The sequence below is a fragment of the Schistocerca nitens genome, chromosome 4 (assembly GCF_023898315.1).
Source record: "Schistocerca nitens isolate TAMUIC-IGC-003100 chromosome 4, iqSchNite1.1, whole genome shotgun sequence".
NCBI lineage: Eukaryota > Metazoa > Arthropoda > Insecta > Orthoptera > Acrididae > Schistocerca > Schistocerca nitens.
The window spans coordinates 517,338,216-517,355,672 of record NC_064617.1 but is presented as its reverse complement, the minus strand read 5'-3'; the positions used below and the strand labels follow the sequence as shown (position 1 = coordinate 517,355,672).

At 44.0% G+C, this 17,457-nt stretch overlaps 1 protein-coding gene across 1 annotated transcript in view; it reads right to left on the bottom strand.

Annotated features, from left to right (window-relative positions):
- The window catches only part of LOC126251861 (cytochrome P450 4g15-like), a 162,715-nt gene extending 147,163 nt beyond the window's left edge, over positions 1-15,552 (bottom strand). The window contains exon 1 of the mRNA XM_049952546.1: positions 15,457-15,552. The gene's annotated coding sequence lies outside the window, so the exon portion shown is untranslated. The remainder of the gene's footprint in view (positions 1-15,456) is intronic.
- Between the last annotated feature and the right edge of the window lie 1,905 nt (positions 15,553-17,457).

The window sequence follows — 17,457 nt, the reverse complement described above, 5'->3', positions numbered from 1 at the left end:
ATGAATTAGATGAAACTGCAGCAACCTCGAAAGGGAAGCAGCATTTCATCATCGGTCACAAAAAAAATGGCTCTGAGCACTATGGGACTCAACTGCTGTGGTCATTAGTCCCCTAGAACTTAGAACTACTTAAACCTAACCTAACCTAAGGACATCACACACATCCATGCCCGAGGCAGGATTCGAACCTGCGACCGTAGCAGTCGCACGGTTCCGGACTGCGCGCCTAGAACCGCGAGACCACCGCGGCCGGCCATCGGTCACAAATTCTGATAGGGAGTAATTGTTTTTACAGTTATTTTCAAAGTCCCTGTATATCTCCCTAATGGCTGCTAATTTATCATACTTTTCTCGTAATACCTGGTCGCCCTTTGATTAAACCTGATGCTTCTATGTAGGCACATAAATCAGTTATAGGAAAACGCACGTCGGCAAGCTATCATCCCTGTACCATTACATTTCCAAGTTCTTCGGGTATTGGCGAGGCTAATTATGTTGAGGGCGATCAAGAATAGAACTCTACAAAGGGCTTCGATTACCGTAGAAGAAGTAAACCTAAAATCTCTTTCCTTCGTATATTGAATCGTACATCTCCGTTCTGAAATATATAGGTTTGTGTAACCAACAACTTTGTCAATCATATTTGTAGGAATGAGACTCACAAACGCGTCTAATGCCGTGGATATTTCTGCCCGCGCTGGTTGGGCCAGGCAATACTTTTATAATGTTTTTTGATTTCGTTTTATTCGACAAGGATAAGGAATTGCTTATTCAAAATGTTTTTCCATCGTTTCCGAAGTAAAAACGGCAATGATTGCCTTGACTATCACCTAAGGAATTCGAAAGTTTGTCCCCGGACTGTTCTACACCTATTTTTGACCTATTTTATATCTGTATCGATATTTCTATGTCAATTTCAGTATTGCTTATGTATAATGTTGTATCTGTTATGGAAATTCTTTGACTGTGTATACATGTTTCAGTTATGAGCATTTTTGAACGATATTGTTTAAATTATGCTTGTGGATTTAAATAACTAATGGAATGATTGTAATGTAATGTACTGTAAATGACTTGGTCCATAATTAGGGAACGTAGTGTTGAATGTAAAAGATGCGGGGAAGCCCCGCAACTACGGAAGTAGTCTGGCGAAGTGGAAAAGGTGTGGTTGGCGCACAAGTGCCATCTCGTCCTTTGTAACGAGCAAGGAGTCTGGGCTGAACAGTGCCGTGGTTAACACCTCGCTAGAAGTAACGGATCATTGTGGCTCATATTCCTGGACTTTTGAGGCCAGAAGAGCTTAAGGGAAGTATTTATGGGCCTCGGATGCTGCATTTGGTGATACCATTATCATGGCTTCGTTTCTGGCCCTAAAAAATATGATACCGACGACAAGAAAATATGTAACAGGCGAGGCCAACAGTATTGCTATGACTGCATCGCCGCCAGGTTAATAGCCACTGCAAAGTGCGCCACCAGCCTTCCACTAAATGGTTTATATTTGGCACTCGATAAATGGACCAGATATTTGTGAAATTTGGTTGATTTTATAATAATAATCGTGCTGTTACTAAAAACTCGTATCTTACACCCGTGATTATCTCAAGTCACAAACCTGAACAGGAATTCTATCCTAGTGAATTTAATTCCGAGTGTCCTAATTTATTATGAGAAAGTGATTGAACCTGAATTTAATGTTGTGTTGTCAGTTGCACAGCCAATTATATTTTTGATTATGTCAAAAGACTGCTTATGAAAGTACATTTGTTATTTAAAGAGTTATAGTTTGTTGTGCTTTACTTAATTAATAATTCATTATGAGAATACTTACTATTTCTCATACATACTGGTGGGTTTTTGTTAATGAGCTTGATTCTTAAAACCATGGAAGTTTAAGGGTCCTCATGTACTGGGCTAGTAAGTTAATGAAACAATGCAGAGGCTCCTTCAGAGCCAGTGTAGTTAGATTTGCATTCTGTTTAGTTCCTTCAAACCTAAATTAAGAAAGAACTATTTACTGTGCTATCTATTCTAATGCAAGTTGGTTAAAGCACGGGCATAGAGACCCTGTACTAAGCAATGAAGTAACAGAGTATGATGATTAGCAGACCCCCTGATTTAAATTCAGAATCATTTCAAGCTTTTCTCTGCTCAGTATTGCTACTAGTTTCATGTGTGTCGGTAATTGGTTTTATAAACTATTGCACCTAGTTCATAATGTACGTGTTGTTGAGAGGCATATGTTGCTGTTTACTATCTCATTGGCCATTTGTTTATCTGACTTACTAGTCAGAAGCACATTTATCTGCAAGGTTAGGTTACTGTGTTGTAGTTTGAACAGTTATAAGGAAAGAGTTTAGTGTGTGTGTGTGTGTGTGTGTGTGTGTGTGTGTGTGTGTGTGTGCGCCGAGGGAAGTTAGGTAGCTTTAACACTTCCTTCTGCTTTATCATTTTGCTTGACACAAGAATGCCTAATTAGGCTGGCGACTGGTTTTAATATGTAATGTTACGACTTACTTTTGTGCTGGGAGAACGTCTCTTCCTGCCCCACCGTTTATTGTTGAGTATACTTTTCTGGAGTGTTCCGGAAACGAATCCCAGTTTGATGTTCTGTTTCCATTAGGTTATATCACGGTCAAATCTCAAAAATTCCTCGCAGAGGTATAACGTTAGCATCGATTGCCGTTTAAGACGGTCGGTGGCACCGTTACAAGCGGATAGTTTCTCACTGGTTATAGAAGGAATCAGCAGACTACACGTTCAATAGTCGGGGAAAGGGGGAACTTGGGAATTCCTGTAAAAAGAAAGGACTAACACGAACTTCCGCGAACACCGGGATTGCGGCACACTCCGCCGCTGCACGCTATTTAGAGGGTTAACATTGAGAAACTGAAGGTACCCCTTCCAACTAGTCCTCCTGTTTTACTGTATCATGAAGTTCCTCAAATATGTAAAGCTCTTTTTTGTTTTATACGAGATAGTAATGCGTCTATATAAAACTTGGCGTTCTATACAAGGGGTCCCAGGAGGAATGGTCAATATTCGGGGATATGACAAGAACGATAATTTGAAACAAAGAACTTCATATGGCTACACGACCCATTTCGAACAGTTTCCGAGCTGGAGCACATTTAATGTACGTTGTTATTTATCTTACGTATAATTCAATACATTTTCAGGTTAACACGTTTATAACAAATGTTAAACCTTACAACACGCGTTTTATAAAGTTTCGACTGAAAAGTAAGTATTTTAACACACTCACCTCTAAGCATTATCGTAAATGTCACATCACAACAGTTTTACATTTCACAATTAATTGTTCGAAAACCCACCGTCAACTTCAGTGCATTTCTTCACTCTTGAGAAAACGTACCACTATGCTTTAAGGGTCGACAAACAAAAAATTGTTGGCATAAGGCCTGGAAATTATGGTGGCTAGTTAAACTGTACTGCCAAGACCAATCCAGCGATTAAGATAAGTGCGGCTGAGATGTTCCCTCACACGTCAGGTAAAATGTGAAAGGGGTCCGTCGTGCTGGAAGTACAGTGCAGTCGCCGTGGCCAAAGGGGCGTCCTCAAGGTGTTCGACAAATGAATTTTCCAAAAAATTTAAGTAATTCTGTCCCGTTACTTGGTTTTACACACTGATCTACAAGAATATTATGACCACCGACCTACTATCGATATAAACCGGTCCAGGCGATAGCAGCGTTACCTGCCGAGGAATGCCGGCTCATCAGACACAAACACGGTACATGTAGTATTAGTGATGGTGCTGTCCGTGTGTAGATTGGGGAAGGCGCGCAATCTTTCTGAGGTTGAACGAGGGCAAGCGTATGATGGCCCGAAGGCTCGTCACGAGCGTTACGGAAACTGCACGACTTGTCGGTGTTCGAGGGGTGCTGTGGTGAGTGTCTTCAACACGTGGCGAAACCAAGGTGAAACCACGTCCAGACGTCGCGGGGTTGTGCGGCCATCCGTCATTACAGATACCTGACGTCGTAGACTGGCCAGATTGGTAAAACAGGACAGGTGGCGAACTGAGGTGGAACTAGCATCAGGAATGAATTCTGGGCAGTGTACAAGTGTGTCTGAACACACAGTGCGGCGAACACTTCTAAGGATGGGTCTCCGCAGCCGACGACCAATGTATGTGCCAATGCGAACACCACGACGTCGGCAGCTATGACTGAAATGGGCCCGTGACCATTGGCACTGGACTTGGCGCTATGGCAGAAAGTTGCATGGTCTGATGAATCCCCCGATACCTTCTTCATCATGCTGATGAGAGGCTGCGAATCCGTCTTCTTCCAGGAGAACAGCTCCTTGACACCTGTACTGCAGTACGGAGACAAGCTGGCGGCGGCTCCCTTATGCTCTGGACAACATTAACGTGGGCATCCGGGCGTCCAGTGGAGCTTGTGCAAGGCACCCTAACGGCCAAGGAGTATCGTACACTGGTTGCAGACCACGTATACCCCTTCATGAAGATCATGTTTCCCGACAGCAGAGGCATTTCTCAGTGAGATAATGCGCCATGTAACAAGGCCAGGAGTTTGATGGAGTGATTTGAGGAAAACAGTGACGAGTTCCAATTGATGCCCTGGCATCCCGACTCGCCAGGTCTGGACCCGGTCGAAGACATCTGAGATGTGACTGAATGTGGCGTCAAAGCTTATGGGCCGCCTCCCTGGAATTTACGGGAATTAGGTCATTTGTATGTGCCAATGTGGTACACCCTCTAGTGACCTCCAGGTTAAGGTCTACCCTGGCCATTTTAAATAGAAATATTTACTAACCATACTTAAAACCTGTCTTTCATGTATTACAGTTTTTCTGTGGAAGCCCATGAGAAAAGGATAACTACGCTATTTTAAGGTTCATTATAACGATTTTAATTAAACTGATTGTTTTGGCAGCTGCCAAATGGCCCTCTATGATCACAGTTTTTTGGAAATAATTTCTTCAAGTAAGCAAATACAAATTAGGAGGCGACACCATCTTCCTAAATTCCTCACTCACTCCACCGGCATTCGTGTGCTTCCTCTACTGTAATCTGTATAAAACAGTTTACTGACAAACAACGGAAAATACTCGTAAACTAAAAAGCTTTTTGTTTGTTTCAAACATTAATTAAAACACTTTAATAAAAAACATGTCTTTATAGAGAAATTGTAGTAAAGTATTAAACACTTTTTTAAGACGCGAAAACACCTTGCTTTGGTCACACCAACCCTGAGTAGGCCCTAGTATTCTTGTATATAACCATCGGACAGACTGACAAAAAGGTTCTTGAAAATAGTCGGCCTAACGTAGCAGATCGACAAAACATTGACCTTTTACTGATACAGATTAATTCACTGAACTGACTATTAATACGAAAGTAACCTCTTCCGAGTCTTATCGTTATGTACTTTCTCAGTTTCTAAATTTATTAGATCACTAAGTAAATTCTTGCCAGTGAACTTGAGCTTAGCTCCCTTTCACAAAAGATTGGCCTCTCTCTGGGACGTTTATTTCGACTTATTAGCAGGCCAATTACCACACACACACTATAAAAGTTTAGGTACAAATTCATTTTAGACACAGTGACATACATTTGTGAGTTGCAGATTATCACGACTTTTTTCTCAATTGACATGAGTGAATTCGGCCGCTTTGGGAGGGAACTTCCCAAATGAAATGTGGCTCTTGCGCGGCACGCCTTCCAGATAGGGGAATCCCGGGCATACGCGCGTATAACGCATTCAGCTCAGATCACAGTCTACATAAAGACTGGTGCGTACTTTAATATTGTCTATGATCGGGATTAATTTTATAAAACAAAGAGCTATATTTTCTAATAATGGGGTTTTCTGAATTAAAAAGTTAAAGTGAGATCTTAATTGCCGGCCGGGGTGGCTGAGCGGCTCTAGGCGCTACAGTCTGTAACCGCGCGACCGCTACGGTCGCAGGTTCGAATCCTGCCTCGGGCATGGATGTGTGTGATGTCCTTAGATTAGTTAGGTTTAAGTAGTTCTAAGTTCTAGGGGACTGATGACCTCAGAAGTTAAGTCCCATAGTGCTCAGAGCCATTTGAATCATTTTGAGATTTTAATTGACCCCCCTTTAAACGGGAATTGGCGGACTAATTGAGCTCACGTAATTAATGGACATACCCTAAATCGTTAATCGAACATACCGGTACAAATTATTTGGTAGTGGGACCCGGGTTGATCACACGTAATGGAATTCGATTTCAGTTGTTCGTATCATTCTTTCGTAGGCTAACCCATGCCTACTTCACACGGGAACGAAATTCACGATGAAAGTGGGATACATGCAAATGCGGAAATGACATTTGATGTGAAAAGCAGGTTCCTGGAAACCCTGAATACGCTACTGCAAGAAAAAGCAAATAGTACCGGAATAATCATAAGAGACAGACATTTTTTTATAGAGGACGTTAAGCCAAAGCAAAGAAGAGAAAAGGGAGTGTTGACTATCATCGACTAAACAAATATGACGTTATTGTAGTCGACGGAAAAGAGGAGCATTCCACCAGTAACAGGAGACAACAACGCTATTTTGTACTATGTTCATACAGTAGAGCTGTTCGAAATCCTGCACGACACTCACTAGAAAATAGGACATGGAGGTCGGATACGGATGAAAAAGGAACTGCAGTTTAACTACATAAATGTCACCAACGATGTCATTACTTTGTATCTTCGCTTTCGCAAACCTTGTCAGACTAAACTGTCTAATCAAAACAAAGGCTTAGTTTCCAAACCTCTAATATTTAAAGAATTTAACTCAAGGTACCAGGTAGAACTGATAGACATGCAAAGTTCATACTCAATACTCTACACAAGATCACTTAACCATGTTTACACTACTGTGACTCCTGAAAAGCAAAAGAGTAGCAGAAGTTGCTTGCCATTTGCTTCACATCTTTACCACTGTAGGTGCTCCAAGTGTGCTGCAGCCGGATAATGGCAGAGAGTTTTCGAACCAAATATAAATGAGCTAAATAACATGTGGCTTGAACTGAAATTGATACATGAAAAACCCAGACACAGCCAAAGACAAGTCACTGAACGGGCCAGATAGGATGTAAAGAGTATGATAATGAAGTGGATGCAGACAAATAACTCAGCACATAGGCTGAGAGTCTTCGATTCATCCAATTCATAAAAAACCGTTCTTTTCATCAAGGAATTCAGCAGTCGCCATACAAGCCAGTGTTCGGCTGTAAAGCAAAAGTGGGGCTGATTACTTCAAATCTGCCTAAAGAAATTGTTGATAACCTAGTGACAGAGGAAGACCTTGAGAAAGTCGGACAAGAAATGGAAGATGCTATAACTGTAGGGACTACTTCCAACCATGAAAGTACCGCCGTGGAGGTAGAACCCAAGAAGAGTCGAGACCAGTTACTTGACAATAACAAGGCGAAAATATTCTGTGTAGTTAGTTGTAGTGCAGCTCATTGTTGTACACTGAAGCGCCAAAGAAGCAGGTTAGGCATGCGTATTCAAACTCAGAGATATGTAACAGGCAGAATACGGCGCTGCGGTCGGAAACGCCTACGTATATACACTCCTGGAAATTGAAATAAGAACACCGTGAATTCATTGTCCCAGGAAGGGGAAACTTTATTGACACATTCCTGGGGTCAGATACATCACATGATCACACTGACAGAACCACAGGCACATAGACACAGGCAACAGAGCATGCACAATGTCGGCACTAGTACAGTGTATATCCACCTTTCGCAGCAATGCAGGCTGCTATTCTCCCATGGAGACGATCGTAGAGATGCTGGATGTAGTCCTGTGGAACGGCTTGCCATGCCATTTCCACCTGGCGCCTCAGTTGGACCAGCGTTCGTGCTGGACGTGCAGACCGCGTGAGACGACGCTTCATCCAGTCCCAAACATGCTCAAAGGGGGACTGATCCGGAGATCGTGCTGGCCAGGGTAGTTGACTTACACCTTCTAGAGCACGTTGGGTGGCACGGGATACATGCGGACGTGCACTGTCCTGTTGGAACAGCAAGTTCCCTTGCCGGTCTAGGAATGGTAGAACGATGGGTTCGATGACGGTTTGGATGTACCGTGCACTATTCAGTGTCCCCTCGACAATCACCAGTGGTGTATGGCCAGTGTAGGAGATCGCTCCCCACACCATGATGCCGGGTGTTGGCCCCGTGTGCCTCGGTCGTATGCAGTCCTGATTGTGGCGCTCACCTGCACGGCGCCAAACACGCATACGACCATCATTGGCACCAAGGCAGAAGCGACTCTCATCGCTGAAGACGACACGTCTCCATTCGTCCCTCCATTCACGCCTGTCGCGACACCACTGGAGGCGGGCTGCACGATGTTGGGGCGTGAGCGGAAGACGGCCTAACGGTGTGCGGGACCGTAGCCCAGCTTCATGGAGACGGTTGCGAATGGTCCTCGCCGATACCCCAGGAGCAACAGTGTCCCTAATTTGCTGGGAAGTGGCGGTGCGGTCCCCTACGGCACTGCGTAGGATCCTACGGTCTTGGCGTGCACCCGTGCGTCGCTGCGGTCCGGTCCCAGGTCGACGGGCACGTGCACCTTCCGCCGACCACTGGCGACAACATCGATGTACTGTGGAGACCTCACGCCCCACGTGTTGAGCAATTCGGCGGTACGTCCACCCGGCCTCCCGCATGCCCACTATACGCCCTCGCTCAAAGTCCGTCAACTGCACATACGGTTCACGTCCACGCTGGCGCGGCATGCTACCAGTGTTAAAGACTGCGATGGAGCTCCGTATGCCACGGCAAACTGGCTGACACTGACGGCGGCGGTGCACAAATGCTGCGCAGCTAGCGCCATTCGACGGCCAACACCGCGGTTCCTGGTGTGTCCGCTGTGCCGTGCGTGTGATCATTGCTTGTACAGCCCTCTCGCAGTGTCCGGAGCAAGTATGGTGCGTCTGACACACCGGTGTCAATGTGTTCTTTTTTCCATTTCCAGGAGTGTAAAACAAGTGTCTGGTGCAGTTGTTAGATCGATTACTATGGCTATAACGGCAGGTTATCAGGATTTAAGTGAGTTTGAGTGTGATGTTAGGTCGGCGCACGAGCGATGAGACACAGCATTTCCGAGGCAGCAATGAAGTGGGGATTTTCCCGTAATTCACAAGTGTGCCGTGAATATCAGGAATCCGCTAAAACATCAAATCACCGGCATTACTTCGTGTCAGCGTGCGAACCATTCCACAAAACATCATCGATATGGGCTTTCGGAGCCGAAGGCCCACTCGTGTACCCTTGATGACTGGACGATACGAACCTTTACGCCTCGCCTGGACTCGTCGACACTACCATTGGACTGTTGATGACTGGGAACATGCCTGGTCGTACGAATCTCCTTTCAGATTGTATCGAGCGGATGAACGTGTATGGGTATGGAGACAAACTCACGAATCCGTCGATCCTGCATGTCAACAGGGGACTGTTCAAGCTGGTGGAGGACCTGCATGTCAGCAGAGGACTGTTCAAGCTGGTGGAGTCTCTGTAACGGTGTGGGGCGTGTGCAGTTGGAGTAATATGGGACCTCTGATGCGTATAGATACGGTCCTGACAGGTGACACGTACTGTCTGACCACCTGCATCCATTCATGACCATTGTACGTTCCGACGGGCAGTTCCAGCAGGACTATGTGGCACCCCACAGAATTGCTACAGATTGGCACAGGAACAATCTTGTAGGTTTAAACCCTTCCGCTGGCCACCAAACTTCCCAGACATGGTGTCAATTCCCTCCAGTACTACGTAAGAGTCCTTACCACGTGCTGCGGCACTTCTGCGTGTTCGCTGGGGCCTTACACGAATTGGGTGCGTGTGACAGTTTCTTCGACTCTTGAGTGTGTATCCTGAGTTAAAGACGTGCACGCAATTTGTGGAAGAAGTAATAAAGCAAGGTAAGGGCATGGAGTGAAAATTATTTGCAGACTATGTTGTAATAAACTAGAAATCAGGAAGAAGAGGGCAGGAGCTCGCGACAATTTGTAAGTACAAGGTGCAAAGATGCTTCAAAATTCAGATGCAAAATTCCCACCTGACAATGTTCGCATCCGTATACCAGATGTTGAATAGGTCGCGGAGATCCCAGAAGAATTCTTGCCGTTGTCTTGAACGTCGAAGGCACTTTCTACGGTCTGGGGACAGAACGTGGTGTTCTCAAGCAACTATATTCGAGAAACGTGTTCCCTATTCTACACGAGGAACTTCTCACGCTGGAATCCGTGGGCAAAGAAGAAAAATCATTACGAACCATATCGACCTTACAGTCACTAATCGGCGGCCAAGGATAAAATCCATGCAACTGCTCTACTAAATGCGCCACAAATGGCTCCAAATGCAGACGTAAGAAAATATTGTATAATTCCAAATGTCATAAAAGCTTAACTTGTTGTAATAAGTGAATACCGCTTGAATTCAAAAGATTTATAAAGTGAATTGATTATATAAAGTTTATGTTTTTTATAAGTGAGACTGATAATATAAATAGATTACAAACACAATGGAATTATTCTTATTCATCTATTCTTCGTTTTTTCTCCAATTGTGGCCGATCTGTCTACGCCACTTCGCAAACTGGCCAGATCCCGAACTCAAGGGAAGATCGGACATTGGGCGGTCAATTTACAGCGATGTTGGCTATTTCCAGACTTGTACAATTTAAAATTGTTCAGTAAGATCTATTTTGCTTCTTTTTCCGAGGTCTGGCCGATTTGTGCAAGCTCCTTTGCGAACTCGCCGGCCGAATCCCGAAATCAGGAATACATCGGACATTGGCCGGCCAATTTAAAGCGACATTGGCCACTTCGCGACTTGGGCGGCCAGTTCCCGCTTTAGCCCCTTTCGGGCTTTGGCCGTAACATATACATCGTTTGCACAAGTGGCGCGTTTACAGTATAAAAGTATTCACAGTGTAAATGTGTATCTAAAATTGTAGTAGTAATAAAATAAAAATGATGATTCGAAATCGCACATACGACGGTATAAAAACAGCAATATTAACCGATCGGTTATAAATAACATGCTGGCGCCCTTTCCTTATACCTTTACGGCTTGAGCATGCGCAGAAATTAATTCCGATGCGTTATATAAAGAAAATGGCGTCCGTTGCTAGGCGATTTATTGCACTTGTACATTACAGGTGGAGTAATTCCCGAGTGACCAACAGCATATTTGCGTAGTTCATGACACATGGACTTAGAGTGGGTGAAATCTGTGTCCAGTTACATGGAAACGTAATCGAATTTCAAATAAATTTGGGTTTGACTATGGCAATGCTGGGCTACTATAAATAATTCATTCGTTTTTAAAGTTTTATGTTTTCCAGAGTATTACTTATACAGATATGAACGATGCACTGTAAACTCGACGAGTTCGCATTGCTTCCGGAAATTGGTGTTACGAGTGCAGCGCATTGACAAAATGGCGACAAAGCAAGGAAAGAGTTTTTGTGTGTTTTGGAATAATCTAGTTGTTTATCTGTTGCAACAACGCAGCGTGCATTCAGAAGGAAATATGGCAAAGAACAGCCATGTAAACTGTGCGTTGGTGTCGACAATTTAGGGACACTGGATATGTTGTCTGTGTAAACGGAAGAATATGTGCCAGATGCAAGCGTGAAGAGCGTCAGCGCAGCTAAGCATTTGGAATATCGCAGCAAACTGTGTGGAAGATTTCGAAACGTCGGTTACGTTTCAAACCTTACCGTCTACAGTGCGGGTACAATTAAAACCGGATGATTATTGCCGGAGCGATCAATTCTGCATCACTTTCTTTAAAGTCAGTACTGCCATTAGACTGTTTTTCATTTGCAGTGTTACATTTACATGATCATGATTTCGGCTTCAAAGTGCCATTATCAAGTGTTTTAAGTGTTATACAGTGCCTAAGATGGCATACTGTCGTATTTAAAATATCATCTTAGACACTGTTTAACACTTAAAACACTTGATAATGGCACTTTGATGCCGAAATCATGATCGTGTAAATGTAACACTGCATAAAAAACAGTCTAATGGCCGTACTGACTTTAAAGAAATATATTATGACTGTGGCCCCACATTATGAAGATAAAATTATTAAAAAATTATTAAATTCTGTATCACAATGCAGTAGACACTTGAGGATGAACATTTCGTCTTACAGCTGATGTTCAGCGACGAAGCAATCTTCCATTTACCAGGAAAGACTAATCTCCACAGTGTGAGAGTGCGGGGCACTCAACATCTTGATGAAATCGTGGCGCTTTAATGAGGCACGCCGAAGAATTATGTTTTCTGTGAAACGTCATTTACGAAGCTGTACGGGCCTTTTTCTTATGTGAGAAAACTTTGAAGCGTACCTGTTCCCTTGAGATGTTATACACTCACGTTCAGAAAAAAACTGAATACCTTGAACGACTAGAGATGGGACGTTCCTATTCACAGGACATATGTTCTAAAGAAATGATTAGCATTTGAGCCATGTCAGCCTGCGGGTTCAACGTCAAAATCGATATCGCGGCGCAACACCAATCAACGGTAAACTGTGCCTGCGGCTCTCTTTGCTACTGTAAACCGAAGGTTTGGCAGTGTGGCTTGAGCAGACGCGCAGGATGATTTGCAGACTAATGCGCGAACTGCGCATCAGAGAGTCTGAAAGAGGGTGCATTACTGGCATGAGAGAATGTAATGCATTCATCCAGGAAACTGCTGCTAGTGTGAGACGAAGTGTTTCCGCAGTGCAATGAGTGTGTGCAGAATGGTTCACGGGAAGGCCGTAGAACACGACAAGATGGGTCAGCTCGCACCACCCAGACCATCCCCTGAGAAAATCGACACCTCACACGAATGACATGGCAGGACAGATCTGCGGCCTCCACGGCTTTAGTGGAACAGTGGAACACATGGTACACTATCCAGGGTGACAGTCCGTCCGGAACCGCGCGACCGCTACGGTCGCAGGTTCGAATCCTGCCTCGGGCATGGATGTGTGTGATGTCCTTAGGTTAGTTAGGTTTAAGTAGTTCTAAGTTCTAGGAAACTGATGACCTCAGCAGTTGAGTCCCATAGTGCTCAGAGCCATTTGAACCATTTGAACAGTCCGTCGCCGTTTGTTACGGCGTAGGTCACGTGCGCGTCGTCCACTTATGCGCAGAAACATGACAGTAGTGGCGTATGGAACCATGTCACTGGGGAGAGGAACTGCATCAGATAGTGTTTTAGGATGAATCCAGGTTCTGTTTGTTTGAAAACGATGGCCACATTTTGGTTTGCCAGAGATAGAGGGAGCGGCATTACAGTGACTGCGTTCGCGCAAGACATACATCGCCAACTCAAGGCCTTATGGTGTGGGGTGTTACTGGGTACAGCCACAAATCACAGTTGGTATGTGTTCAGGGCACTGACCAGTGTGACCTACGTGAATGACATCCTGCGACCCATAGCCATACCCTTCTTGCACAACACCCCAGACGCCAGTTTTCAGCAAGCAAATGCACGACCACGTGTTGCTGAACGAACACGTGCCTCCTTGGTCATAGCATGTCAGCCTTTTGCCCTGACCCGCCAGATCACCAGACTTGCCGCAAACCGAAAATGTGTGAGATGTGTTGAAACGACGGGTGCACTGCTGTGACCAATGCCAACCGCCACAGTGAACTTTGGAACCAGGTGAATGCAGCATGGATGGCTATATCACAGGATGCCATTTGCGTCTTATACGCGTCGACGCCATAACGCATGGAACATGTTATCGGGGACCAAGGCAGGCCCTGTGCCTTCTAGGCAACAGGAGACATGCTGATCTGAGGTGGCTGAAATGCTAATCATTTCTGCAGAATTTTCCTGTGAATGTGAACGTCCTATCTCTAGTCTTTCAAAGTGTTGTTTTTTTCTGGACATGAATGTATTTGTGATTATTTCGACAACTGACTGCTGATTCCACGAATTTTAGCGTCCAATAAGACGAGGCACGCCCTCATTGGAGCATCGATGTACGTCGCTACCTAAACGACAAACTTCCGCGTCGCTGGATTGGGGATGGTAATGAAGATGATGTAGCTCTTTCCGGTTTGCCTGATATAACACCTTGAGACTTTTTACTCTGGGGGTACATTAAGAACCGTGTTTACTCACAGCCACTGCCAAGAGCTCAGGAACAGTTCATAGGACCAACCAATGCTGCTGTGACGACCATTGACGTTTATACAAAAAAAAGCGCATTATACAGTTTTCGGTGCTGCAAGATGATAAGCAGCCTGCACTGGAACATAATGGCGCGGATTCTTCATCGTCAATAACAGAAACATCTTCCCTTTAATAATAATAATTTGTTTACATCACTTAAAATCGTTGTGAGGCACAATTAAAGATAAAAAGACGTTGTCTCACTTCTTGTTTTGGTTGTAGGGCATCACCACCTCAAGGAAATTTCGTCAGTTGTGGAAACAAAAGGCAAAATCTAACGAAAAACGTGAACTAGCCGTCTGAAGATGAACCTGTCGGTTAGAAACCGGTAACGGCGCTGTTTAAATAGATAAATAGCATTGTAAAATGTGGCTGGTTGCTGTAATCTTCTATGTAAGAGTCAACCTATACATTGCCAGAATGTTGCTACGTAAGGTATGGACGTGTGCCATATGAACAGAAAGGCAATCATAGAACATTTGTAGGGTGCAAATTACAAACTTGGTGAGTTTACGGTACTTTTCACACAACAATCATATTTGTACACGCACTACTTTGGAAAATATAGAGCTTTTAAAAAGAATGCATCATTTATAGTAGCCCGGTATTTCATACTAAGCCAGTGGCGACTCGCAAACACGCATTCGTAGTTATCTCGGAAACAGTTCGTTTGCTGGCCCGTGTTTACTAAAACGTTCTTGCTTCTATTATACAGTTTCACCTGTGTCAGATTTCGCCACTAAATATATGTGTATGGAATTGTAGATTCTGGAGTAAACAAACACGTCGCAGCTGAACAGCTCTGCTTTGTACCTTCTCGTCCTCTACGATCTATCCGATCTGGTGAAAAACCTAGGCACCTTAACAAAGCTTCCCACTAAGCCTATGTAGCCGAGATTGAACAAAAGCTCAAAAAACGTAGTGCCAAAACAGAGTGCAAAAATCTGATTGGTTACTAATATATTTCATCACTTAATAATCCACAGCTGATGCGCTCAATCACCGCAGATGAAATCTTTACGGATGAAATCCTGGTGACATTTTCACTTCCCTTAGATGTGTTTCATTCCAGAATCACAGGTGGAAAGAGCCGAAGGTCTATCCATTGGATCACACAGCGCGTAAATTGGTACCGGTATAAGTAAAACTAACAGCGTAGGAAACAAGCGTAGAAGCACATTACTGTGAAAGCTATGGTGTAAACATGGAGAGAGAGAGACTTAACTCGCAGCCCTGGTAGCTCACCTGCTGCTACGCCGGCCACCACCACGCGAATCGCGAACCGACTGGCAAAGCGACGCGCCTTAAGGGCTGCATATTTAAATCGGCGTGTTGGGAAACTGCGCAGTCCACACAATGGGAGCACGACACTGTGCTTTGTGAAGCGTCGTAATTAATGCAGACCGCTCTCATGCGTTCTGAGTTGGCACAAGACAACCAATCGCGACAAGCAGTGATTTTCCCCTCATGTCCCGATTGCATTCATTGCAAGACACGGTCAGTAACTCATCTGCCACAGCCGTTGGTGGAACACTCATAACACTGTTTTAAAGCTTACCTGACTACAGGAAATCATTACATACACATATCTTCACGTTTCGGCCGAGAAAGCAGTAGCTTGTTTTCCTTGTAAGGAACTGTAAGAATATTTTACCCTATAGCGAAGGGTACGTCGATGTGAAAAACTAACTGATATAACTGTGTGCTGGTCTATGACACTAATCCTTGTCCTTGCCTTTCGTGGGGAACGGTCTTAACGACTTGTTTGTAATACTGTGGCATCACAGGGGACGGAAGTCTGTTCGTTTAGTGTTTGAGGTGATGAATTGCAGTTTGTTAACTGCTCTGATTCATATCAACGGTTTGAAACTTAGGGTAGGAATGAATGTCTGTGGGGTGAAAGATCAGATGCACAGAACAGATTGGTTGGTGCTCAGTCACATGCCTCCAGAGTCACGCGACAATGGTAAGGCGTAAGGTTTGCCCTTACGCGCTCTGCAGGTTTTGAATCTCATTACACTGCTAACACAGATAGATTCAGTTTGTGGATTGTACAGGCGTGAGCCATAGGCATCCAAACAATTTGCATTATATATCTGGAATCAACTCGCCTTAAAGTTGTGAAGACATAAATGCATGAGCGTTTCGCATGTTTGCATAAAACATTGAATTTGGAGCAATTTATCATACATTAAAACATGTTATGGATGAAATTCTCCCGTTTTTACTGCCTTGTGCCACATGTTATTTTCGTTTATCATTAGTAAAACTAAAATATTAATCACACATTCATTTTCTGCTCGTCTTTGATATTAGTGCTAGTTTTCTATTGTAGCTATTTTAAAATAAGCACAGTGGTTCGGAGAGCTGTATAACCTGGAGGAAATTACTCAGACTGTCCCATGAAAATCATACCTGCCGATGGACACTGATCGAAACATGTATAGATTCCACAGATTGATTAACAGCACGCTACCATACTACCAAACTTGTCTGGCACTTGTTTCAAAAACACATTGCCATGCAGCCGTATAAATGAGTCGTACGACAATACCACTGTCTTACCGCCTCCGTATCTAGGTGGTCAGCGCCATTCATGATTATACAGTTGACCTGGGTTCGATTCCTGGTTGGGTCGGAACTTCTTCCGTTGTTGTGTTGGCCTCAACATCATTTCTTTATCTACGCGCAAGACGTTGAAGTGGCGTCAAATAAAAAAAGACCTGCATTAGGTGGCCGAACAATCCCAGACGGGGTTTTCCAGCCAATAACGCGACACGATCATTTCATTTTTTATCACACAGAGTCTCAAATCTTTTAGCACACAAAGCGAATCTTACAACTATGGTAACTGTAACTGGACATTTCTGGTGGTTCCCCATTAAAAATGATATTTACTCCTTTGACGTATTTCGATTCACATTCCTAGTGGAAAAAATTATTCCTCATTGGCATTATTAAAAATAAATTCATAAAAACATGTGAAATACATGTAATATTAAAATTTCGGTCATAGCGCCCAGTGTAAACAAACAGATGAGCGGTACAACATGTCCACAGTTCACTTAAGATAGTCAACGGTTTGAAAGTACGGATACTGTTACCATTGGTTATAATTAAAGTGCAGCTACTAACGGAGGTCAGGTGTGGGCTGTAATTATAGTAAGGTAGCGAAACTTGGTAGATATGCTAATGCGTGTGCAACCGATTTACGCTGGAATTTTGGCCATCAGGTGCAAATTTGAC